This window comes from Heterodontus francisci, unplaced genomic scaffold (genome assembly GCF_036365525.1).
Source record: "Heterodontus francisci isolate sHetFra1 unplaced genomic scaffold, sHetFra1.hap1 HAP1_SCAFFOLD_849, whole genome shotgun sequence".
Classification (NCBI taxonomy): Eukaryota; Metazoa; Chordata; class Chondrichthyes; order Heterodontiformes; family Heterodontidae; genus Heterodontus; species Heterodontus francisci.
In genome coordinates this window covers 341,837-352,616 of record NW_027141714.1, presented here as the reverse complement: position 1 = coordinate 352,616, position 10,780 = coordinate 341,837, and the positions used below count along the sequence as shown (strand labels likewise).

Genomic DNA, 10,780 nt, shown 5'->3' with positions numbered 1-10,780 from the left:
TGTGGGGAGGTTAATCTCTATATTAACTGTGGTAGGTGGGGAGGTTAATCTCTATATTAACTGTGGTAGGTGGGGGGGTTAATCTCTATAGTAACTGTGGTAGGTGGGGGGGTTAATCTCTATATTAACTGTGGTAGGTGGGGGGGGGTTAATCTCTATATTAATGGTGGTAGGTGGGGGGGTTAATCTCTATATTAACTGTGGTAGGTGGGGAGGTTAATCTCTATATTAACTGTGGTAGGTGGGGAGGTTAATCTCTATATTAACTGTGGTAGGTGGGGGGGTTAATCTCTATAGTAACTGTGGTAGGTGGGGGGGTTAATCTCTATATTAACTGTGGTAGGTGGGGGGGGGGTTAATCTCTATATTAATGGTGCTAGGTGGGGGGGTTAATCTCTATATTAACTGTGGTAGGTGGGGGGGGTTAATCTCTATATTAATGGTGGTAGGTGGGGGGGTTAATCTCTATATTAACTGTGGTAGGTGGGGGGGTTAATCTCTATATTAATGGTGGTAGGTGGGGGGGTTAATCTCTATATTAACTGTGGTAGGTGGGGGGGGTTAATCTCTATATTAATGGTGGTAGGTGGGGGGGTTAATCTCTATATTAACTGTGGTAGGTGGGGGGGGTTAATCTCTATATTAACTGTGGTAGGTGGGGGAGTTAATCTCTATATTAACTGTGGTAGGTGGGGGGGGTTAATCTCTATATTAACTGTGGTAGGTGGGGGGGGTTAATCTCTTTAGTAACTGTGGTAGGTGGGGGGGTTACTCTCTATATTAACTGTGGTAGGTGGGGGGGGTTAATCTCTATATTAACTGTGGTAGGTGGGGAGGGGGTTAATCTCTTTAGTAACTGTGGTAGGTGGGGGGGTTACTCTCTATATTAACTGTGGTAGGTGGGGGGGGGTTAATCTCTTTAGTAACTGTGGTAGGTGGGGGGGTTAATCTCTATATTAAATGTGGTAGGTGGGGGAGTTAATCTCTATATTAATTGTGGTAGGTGGGGGGGTTAATCTCTATAGTAACTGTGGTAGGTTGGGGGGTTAATCTCTATATTAACTGTGGTAGGTGGGGGGGGGTTAATCTCTTTAGTAACTGTGGTAGGTGGGGGGGTTTAATCTCTATATTAACCGTGGTAGGTGGGGGGGTTAATCTCTATATTAACTGTGGTAGGTGGGGGGGGGGGTTAATCTCTATATTAACTGTGGTAGGTGGGGGGGGTTAATCTCTATAGTAACTGTGGTAGGTGGGGGGGGGGTTAATCTCTATATTAACTGTGGTAGGTGGGGGGGTTAATCTCTATATTAACTGTGGTAGGTGGGGGGGGTTAATCTCTATATTAACTGTGGTAGGTGGGGGGGGTTAATCTCTATATTAACTGTGGTAGGTGGGGGGGTTAATCTCTATAGTAACTGTGGTAGGTGGGGGGGGTTAATCTCTATATTAACTGTGGAAGGTGGGGGGGGTTAATCTCTATATTAACTGTGGTAGGTGGGGGGGGTTAATCTCTATATTAACTGTGGTAGGTGGGGGGGGGTTAATCTCCATATTAACTGTGGTAGGTGGGGGGGTTAATCTCTATATTAACTGTGGTAGGTGGGGAGGTTAATCTCTATATTAACTGTGGTAGGTGGGGAGGTTAATCTCTATATTAACTGTGGTAGGTGGGGGGGTTAATCTCTATAGTAACTGTGGTAGGTGGGGGGGTTAATCTCTATATTAACTGTGGTAGGTGGGGGGGTTAATCTCTATATTAACTGTGGTAGGTGGGGGGGGTTAATCTCTATATTAACTGTGGTAGGTGGGGGGGTTAATCTCTATAGTAACTGTGGTAGGTGGGGGGTTAATCTCTATATTAACTGTGGTAGGTGGGGGGGGGTTAATCTCTATATTAACTGTGGTAGGTGGGGAGGTTAATCTCTATATTAACTGTGGTAGGTGGGGGGGGGGTTAATCTCTATATTAACTGTGGTAGGTGGGGAGGTTAATCTCTATATTAACTGTGGTAGGTGGGGGGTTAATCTCTATATTAACTGTGGTAGGTGGGGGGGTTAATCTCTATATTAACTGTGGTAGGTGGGGGGGGGGTTAATCTCTATATTAACTGTGGTAGGTGGGGGGGTTAATCTCTATATTAACTGTGGTAGGTGGGGGGGTTAATCTCTATATTAACTGTGGTAGGTGGGGGGGTTGATCTCTATATTAACTGTGGTAGGTGGGGGGGGGGTTTAATCTCTATAGTAACTGTGGTAGGTGGGGGGGTTAATCTCTATATTAACTGTGGTAGGTGGGGGGGGGGTTTAATCTCTATAGTAACTGTGGTAGGTGGGGGGGGTTAATCTCTATATTAACTGTGGTAGGTGGGGGGGTTAATCTCTATATTAACTGTGGTAGGTGGGGAGGTTAATCTCGATATTAACTGTGGTAGGTGGGGGGGTTAATCTCTATATTAACTGTGGTAGGTGGGGGGGGTAACTTCTATAGTAACTGTGGTAGGTGGGGGGGTTAATCTCTATAGTAACTGTGGTAGGTGGGGGGGGTTAATCTCTATATTAACTGTGGTAGGTGGGGGGGTTCATCTCTATATTAACTGTGGTAGGTGGGGGGGGTTAATCTCTATATTAACTGTGGTAGGTGGGGGGGGTTAATCTCTATATTAACTGTGGTAGGTGGGGGGGTTAATCTCTATAGTAACTGTGGTAGGTGGGGGGGGTTAATCTCTATATTAACTGTGGTATGTGGGGGGGGGTTAATCTCTTTAGTAACTGTGGTAGGTGGGGGGGTTAATCTCTATATTAACTGTGGTAGGTGGGGGGGGGGTTAATCTCTATATTAACTGTGGTAGGTGGGGGGGTTAATCTCTATATTAACTGTGGTAGGTGGGGAGGTTAAACTCTATATTAACTGTGGTAGGTGGGGGGTTAATCTCTATATTAACTGTGGTAGATGGGGAGGTTAATCTCTATATTAACTGTGGTAGGTGGGGGGGTTAATCTCTATATTAACTGTGGTAGGTGGGGGGGTTAATCTCTATATTAACTGTGGTAGGTGGGGGGGTTAATCTCTATATTAACTGTGGTAGGTGGGGAGGTTAATCTCTATATTAACTGTGGTAGGTGGGGGGGGGGGTTAATCTCTATATTAACTGTGGTAGGTGGGGGGGGGGGGTTAATCTCTATATTAACTGTGGTAGGTGGGGGGGTTAATCTCTATATTAACTGTGGTAGGTGGGGGGGTTAATCTCTATATTAACTGTGGTAGGTGGGGGGTTAATCTCTATATTAACTGTGGTAGGTGGGGAGGTTAATCTCTATATTAACTGTGGTAGGTGGGGAGGTTAATCTCTATATTAACTGTGGTAGGTGGGGGGGTTAATCTCTATATTAACTGTGGTAGGTGGGGGGGTGTTAATCTCTATATTAACTGTGGTAGGTGGGGGGGGGGGTTAATCTCTATATTAACTGTGGTAGGTGGGGGGGTTAATCTCTATATTAACTGTGGTAGGTGGGGAGGTTAATCTCTATATTAACTGTGGTAGGTGGGGGGGTTAATCTCTATATTAACTGTGGTAGGTGGGGGGGTTAATCTCTATATTAACTGTGGTAGGTGGCGGGGTTAATCTCTATATTAACTGTGGTAGGTGGGGAGGTTAATCTCTATATTAACTGTGGTAGGTGGGGGGGTTAATCTCTATATTAACTGTGGTAGGTGGGGGGGTTAATCTCTATATTAACTGTGGTAGGTGGGGGGGTTAATCTCTATATTAACTGTGGTAGGTGGGGGGGTTGATCTCTATATTAACTGTGGTAGGTGGGGGGGGGTTTAATCTCTATAGTAACTGTGGTAGGTGGGGGGGTTAATCTCTATATTAACTGTGGTAGGTGGGGGGGGGTTTAATCTCTATAGTAACTGTGGTAGGTGGGGGGGTTAATCTCTATATTAACTGTGGTAGGTGGGGGGGTTAATCTCTATATTAACTGTGGTAGGTGGGGGGGTTAATCTCTATATTAACTGTGGTAGGCGGGGGGGGTTAATCTCTATATTAACTGTGGTAGGTGGGGGGGGTTAATCTCTATATTAACTGTGGTAGGTGGGGGGGGTTAATCTCGATATTAACTGTGGTAGGTGGGGGGGTTAATCTCTATATTAACTGTGTTAGGTGGGGGGGTTAATCTCTATATTAACTGTGGTAGGTGGGGGGGTTAATCTCTATAGTAACTGTGGTAGGTGGGGGGGGTTAATCTCTATATTAACTGTGGTAGGTGGGGGGGTTAATCTCTATAGTAACTGGTAGGTGGGGCGGTTAATCTCTATATTAACTGTGGTAGGTGGGGGGGTTAATCTCTATATTAACTGTGGTAGGTGGGGGGGTTAATCTCTATATTAACTGTGGTAGGTGGGGGGGTTAATCTCTATATTAACTGTGGTAGGTGGGGGGGTTAATCTCTATATTAACTGTGCTAGGTGGGGGGGTTAATCTCTATATTAACTGTGGTAGGTGGGGGGGGGGTTAATCTCTATATTAACTGTGGTAGGTGGGGGGGTTAATCTCTATATTAACTGTGGTAGGTGGGAGGGTTAATCTCTATATTAACTGTGGTAGGTGGGGGGGTTAATCTCTATATTAACTGTGGTAGGTGGGGGGTTAATCTCTATATTAACTGTGGTAGGTGGGGGGGTTAATCTCTATATTAACTGTGGTAGGTGGGAGGGTTAATCTCTATATTAACTGTGGTAGGTGGGGGGGTTAATCTCTATATTAACTGTGGTAGGTGGGGGGTTAATCTCTATATTAACTGTGGTAGGTGGGGGGGGGGTTTCATCTCTATAGTAACTGTGGTAGGTGGGGGGGTTAATCTCGATATTAACTGTGGTAGGTCGGGGGGTTAATCTCTATATTAACTGTGTTAGGTGGGGGGGTTAATCTCTATATTAACTGTGGTAGGTGGGGGGGTTAATCTCTATATTAACTGTGGTAGGTGGGGGGGAGGTTAATCTCTATATTAACTGTGGTAGGTCGGGGGGTTAATCTCTATATTAACTGTGTTAGGTGGGGGGGTTAATCTCTATATTAACTGTGGTAGGTGGGGGGGTTAATCTCTATATTAACTGTGGTAGGTGGGGGGGGGTTAATCTCTATATTAACTGTGGTAGGTGGGGGGGGGGTTAATCTCTCTATTAACTGTGGTAGGTGGGGGGGTTAATCTCTATATTAACTGTGGTAGGTGGGGGGGTTAATTTCTATAGTAACTGTGGTAGGTGGGGGGGGGGGTTAATCTCTATATTACCTGTGGTAGGTGGGGGGGGTTAATCTCTATATTAACTGTGGTAGGTGGGGGGGGTTAATCTCTATATTACCTGTGGTAGGTGGGGGGTTAATCTCTATATTAACTGTGGTAGGTGGGGGGGTTAATCTCTATATTAACTGTGGTAGGTGGGGGGGGTGTTTCATATCTATAGTAACTGTGGTAGGTGGGGGGTTAATCTCGATATTAACTGTGGTAGGTGGGGGGGTTAATCTCTATATTACCTGTGGTAGGTGGGGGGGTTAATCACTATATTAACTGTGGTAGGTGGGGGGGTTAATCTCTATATTACCTGTGGTAGGTGGGGGGGTTAATCTCTATATTAACTGTGGTAGGTGGGGGGGGGGGTTTCATCTCTATAGTAACTGTGGTAGGTGGGGGGGGTTAATCTCTATAGTAACTGTGGTAGGTGGGGGGGTTAATCTCTATATTAACTGTGGTAGGTGGGGGGGGGGTTTCATCTCTATAGTAACTGGGTAGGTGGGGGGGGTTAATCTCTATAGTAACTGGTAGGTGGGGGGGTTAATCTCTATGTTAACTGTGGTAGGTGGGGGGGTTAATCTCTATATTAACTGTGGTAGGTGGGGGTGTTAATCTCTCTAGTAACTGTGGTAGGTGGGGGGGGGGTTAATCTCTATAGTAACTGTGGTAGGTGGGGGGGTTAATCTCTCTAGTAACTGTGGTAGGTGGGGGGGGGGGTTAATCTCGATATTAACTGTGGTAGGTGGGTGGTTAATCTCGATATTAACTGTGGAAGGTGGGGGGGTTAATTTCTATAGTAACTGTGGTAGGTGGGGGGGGGTTAATCTCTATAGTAACTGTGGTAGGTGGGGGGTTAATCTCGATTTTAACTGTGGTAGGTGGGGGGGGGGGGTTAATCTCTATAGTAACTGTGGTAGGTGGGGGGGGGGTTAATCTCTATATTAACTGTGGTAGGTGGGGGGGGGTGTTAATCTCTATATTAACTGTGGTAGGTGGGGGGGTTAGTCTCTATATTAACTGTGGTAGGTGGGGGGGTTAATCTCTATATTAACTGTGGTAGGTGGGGGGGTTAATCTCTATATTAACTGTGGTAGGTGGGGGGGTTAATCTCTATATTAACTGTGGTAGGTGGGGGGGTTAATCTCTATATTAACTGTGGTATGTGGGGGGGTTAATCTCTATAGTAACTGTGGTAGGTGGGGTGGGGGGTTCATCTTTATAGTAACTGTGGTAGGTGGGGGGGTTAATCTATATATTAACTGTGGTATGTGGGGGGGTTAATCTCTATAGTAACTGTGGTAGGTGGGGTGGGGGGTTCATCTTTATAGTAACTGTGGTAGGTGGGGGGGTTAATCTATATATTAACTGTGGTAGGTGGGGGGGTTAATCTCTATAGTAACTGTGGTAGGTGGGGGGGTTCATCTCCATAGTAACTGTGGTAGGTGGAGTTAATCTCCATAGTAACTGTGGGAGGTGGGGAATTTTTTTCCCAGAAATATACTCTATTCATGAAAAACTGTCAAAGATATTACAAAGCTGTTCCAAGTTGACATTCCGGAAAGTCCTCATGAAATCAGTTTCCTTCAATACAGAACGTGAGTTGCCTCACGACCCTTCCATTCCATTTTACATGCAAGGGACATTTGCATTGCACAACAAAACCATATTTTAGTGTATACAACCCGAGGGGTTTTCCACAGGTTCCAGCCCCTCGGTTCACTATGGCGGGAGGACCTTACACAATGGTCTTTCCAAATTGAGCCTTTGTACCGGCTGCCCCAAGCTTTCGTGTGTCTTTCAGCACGTAGTCCTGGAGCTTGGAATGTGCCAGTCTGCAACACTTGGTCACAGACAACTCTTTGCCCTGGAAGAGCAGAAACTTTCGGGCAGACCAAAGAGCGTCTTTAATCAAATTGATGGTCCTCCAGCAACAGTTGATGTTCATCTCGGTGTGCATCCCTGGCAACAGACTATAGAGCACAGACTCCTGTGTTACAGAGCTGCTTGGGATAACCTCGACAAAAACAATTGCATCTCTTTCCATTCCTGCTTTGCAAAGACGCATTCCAGAAGGAGGTGGGCAACAGTCTCCTCCCCACCGCAGCCACCTCGAGGGCATAGTGTAGAGGGGTCGAGACTCCAGGCGTGCAGGATGATCTGACAGGGAGGGCCCTTCTCACCACCAGCCGCGCTATGTCTTGCCGTTTGTTTGAAAGTTCTGGTGATGAGGCATTCTGTCAAATGACTTTGGCAGTCTGCTTGGGGAACCATCCGACAGGATCCACCATCTCCTTTTCCCATAGGGTGTGAGGACATTCTCAAAGGTGTTCTTCTGCACTAACCTTTCCACGAAGGATAGGTGGTACGGCACGGTCCAAATGGTTGGAGCGTTCCACGGGAATGTGACCAGACCCATCCTTCACAACACCGGGGACAGATTGAACCTCAGCACGTAGTAACTCTTGGTGTTTGCATACTGGGCTCTAGGCACAGCTTGATCCAGCTACACACGAAGGTAGTCATCAGGATGAGGGTGACGTTGGGTACATTTTTCCCGCCCCTGTCCAGAGGTTTGAACATCGTGTCCCTCCGGAACCGGTCCATGTTGCATCTCCAGATAAAGTGGAAATTGGCTCGGGTCACCACCACGGCACAGGAGTGGGTTCTGGGCCAGACCTGCGTCACATACAGCAACAACGTGAGTGCCTCGCACCTGATGACCAGATTCTTACCCACAATGGAGAGAGATTGCTGCTCCCACATGCTCAGTTCATGGTGTACCATGGCTACTCGCTCCTTCCAGGTTTTGTCACACGCCCTGGCCCTTCCGAACCATATCCCCAGCATCTTTAGGTAGTCTGACCTGTTGGTGAAGGGGGCAAAGGATCGGTCGGCCCAGTTCCCAAAGAACATGGCCTCATTCTTGCCCTGGTTAACTTTGGCTCCCGAGGCCAGTTCGAACTTGTCGCAGTTCCTCATCAGTCTGCAAACGGACAGCGGGTCCCAGCAGAAGATGGTGACATCGTCCATGTCCAGGGAGGTTTTTTAACCTGAGTGCGTCCGCTGCCTGGGATTGTCACCCCTCTTATGCCCCCATCCTCCCTAATGGACTCAGCAAAAGGTTCGATACAGCAAACAAACAAGACAGGGGAGAGAGGACAGTCCTGTCTGACTCCAGATTGGATCGGGAAACTTTCTGATTCCCACCCATTGATTCAGACTGCGCTGCTGATGTTTGTGTAGAGCAGTTTGATCCAATTGCGGAATCCATCCCCAAACCCCATTTTGGAGATCACATCCATCATGCAGGTGTGCGATATCCGGTCAAAAGCCTTCTCCTGGTCCAAGCTGATGAGGCAGGTGTCCACCCTCCTGTCCCGTACATAGGTGATCGTATCCCTGAATAGCACAAGTCTATCAGAGATATTTCTGCCGGGTATAGTACAGGTCTGATCAGGGTGAATCACCAACTCCAGAGCAGACTTGACTCGACTGGCGATGACTTTGGACAGAATCTTGTCGTCTACGTTAAGCAGTGAGATGGGCCGCCAATTTCTGATTTCCGCCCTCTCCCCCTTCCGCTTGTAGATGATGGTGATGATGCCTTTCCTCATGGATTCTGACATGCTGCCGGCCAGAAGCATACTCTCGTATACTTCCAGCAGGTCTGGGCCGATCCAATCCCACAGAGTCAAACACAACTCAACTGGTAAACCGTCGCTTCCGGGAGTTTTACTCATCTCAAAAGACCTGAAGGCCTTTGCCAGTTCGTCCAGAGTTAGCGGTTTGTCCAGACTCTCCTTCGTGCTGTCATCTAAGACCTCCGTGATAGATGACAGGAAGGACTGGGAGGCTCTGCTGTCCATGAGCTTCATGATGTACAGACCAGCATAAAAGGATTTGCTGATCCTTAGTATGTCAGACTTTGAAGACGTCACTGGTACGTCCTCTTCCTTCAGGCTGCTGATCACAGAGCTCTCTCTCTCTCTGTGTACATTGTGGAAGAAGTAACACGAGCACATCTCATCCTGCTCAATGGAGCGGACTCTGGAGCAGAAGATGATCTTGCAGGCATCCATGGCAAAGAGTGAGGCCTGCTGTCTCTTCACCTTGTGGAGGTCCTCCTTGACCTCGACCCCCATCGACTGCAGCCGGAGGAGATTTAGCATTCTTTTCTGGAGTCGGGACATTTCCCTCTGTCTCGCTCTCTCGCCCTCTGAACACCTTTGAAGATAAAGAACCTCTTGATGTTCTCCTTGATCACCTCCCACCAGTGAACTGGAGACTCAAAGAGGGGTTTCATGGTCCTCCAACCTTTGTAATCCCTTTTGAGTTCCTCAATGTTCTCTGGGGTTAGCAGTGTAACATTCAGCTTCCACGTCCCCCTGTCAACCCACTGGTCATCCTGTAAGTGACAGTCAGCCAGTAAGAGGCAGTGGTCAGAGAAAAACACCGGCTTGATGTCGGTGGATCTGACCATGAAAACACGGGACACAAACAGGAAGTGAATCCTGGAACAGGCAGACCAGTCCGGTCTTGACGTCCTGCAGTTTGGCATCTTTTACTGTTTCCATTAGGAATGTGGACGTGTATCCAGTTTGCTGATGTCACTGCCAGATCGTCCAGCTGCATTAATGATGCAGTTGAAGTCACCATCTAGAATGATCGGTCTGGACATCACCAGCAGTAGTGGGAGCTGCTGGAGGTCAGCCAGCCGCTCGCTGTTTTGGACCGGGGTGTACATGTTGATTAACCGGAGCGGAGAATTGTTGTACATTACGTCTTCTATGAGAAGGCGACCGCCCGCCACCTCCTTAACTTGGGAGATGGTGAAGTTGCCTCCCTGCAGCAGAATACTCAGGCCGGAGGAACAGCAATCATTTCCCCCAGACTAGATCAATGGCCCGTGGGACCACCGTCACGTAGTGGACTTAACGCTTTGCATGTTAATTCTACAGTCCATTCACCCCACAACTGGATCCTCATCCCCAGGGACTCTAAGGAAGAAAGTGCAGGGTGGCAGGGAGAAGGTGGGGAATGTCACTCAGTAAATTGCTCTTTGAAGACCCAGTACAGACACAATGGGCCGAATGGCTGCCTCTGTGTTGTAAGAATTCAGTGATTCTGTAACGATCCAAATACTGAAGTGACTCTGACCTCATTCTTCAAACACACAGCAATAACTGGGGAATGTTCAACATGCTAATACAGGTGACTCCATGGCTCAGGGGTTAGAGCACTGGTCCTGTAAACCAGGGGTCATGAGTTTAAATCTCATTGGGGCCTCAGTGCATTCAATTGAACTTTCTAAACTCACCATCAAACAGCCAATCATTTGTATTTAAATATTAAACAGTTCCCATGCTGACCTTGGAAAAACAGGTTCTCTCGCTCTCCATTTCTCCTTCTATCACGACCCAACCTGCTCTCTCTCCTGTCTGTACCCTCTCTCTCCACTTCCCCCTCTCTCAGTAACCAGAGAACAGAGG

The 10,780-nt window shown here is 47.3% G+C and overlaps 1 non-coding gene across 1 annotated transcript; it reads left to right on the top strand.

Annotated features, from left to right (window-relative positions):
* Positions 1–10,504: 10,504 nt before the first annotated feature.
* On the top strand, positions 10,505–10,579 carry trnat-ugu (transfer RNA threonine (anticodon UGU)). Its single transcript has one exon. It is a non-coding gene; the product is annotated as a tRNA-Thr (tRNA).
* The last annotated feature ends 201 nt before the right edge of the window (positions 10,580–10,780 follow it).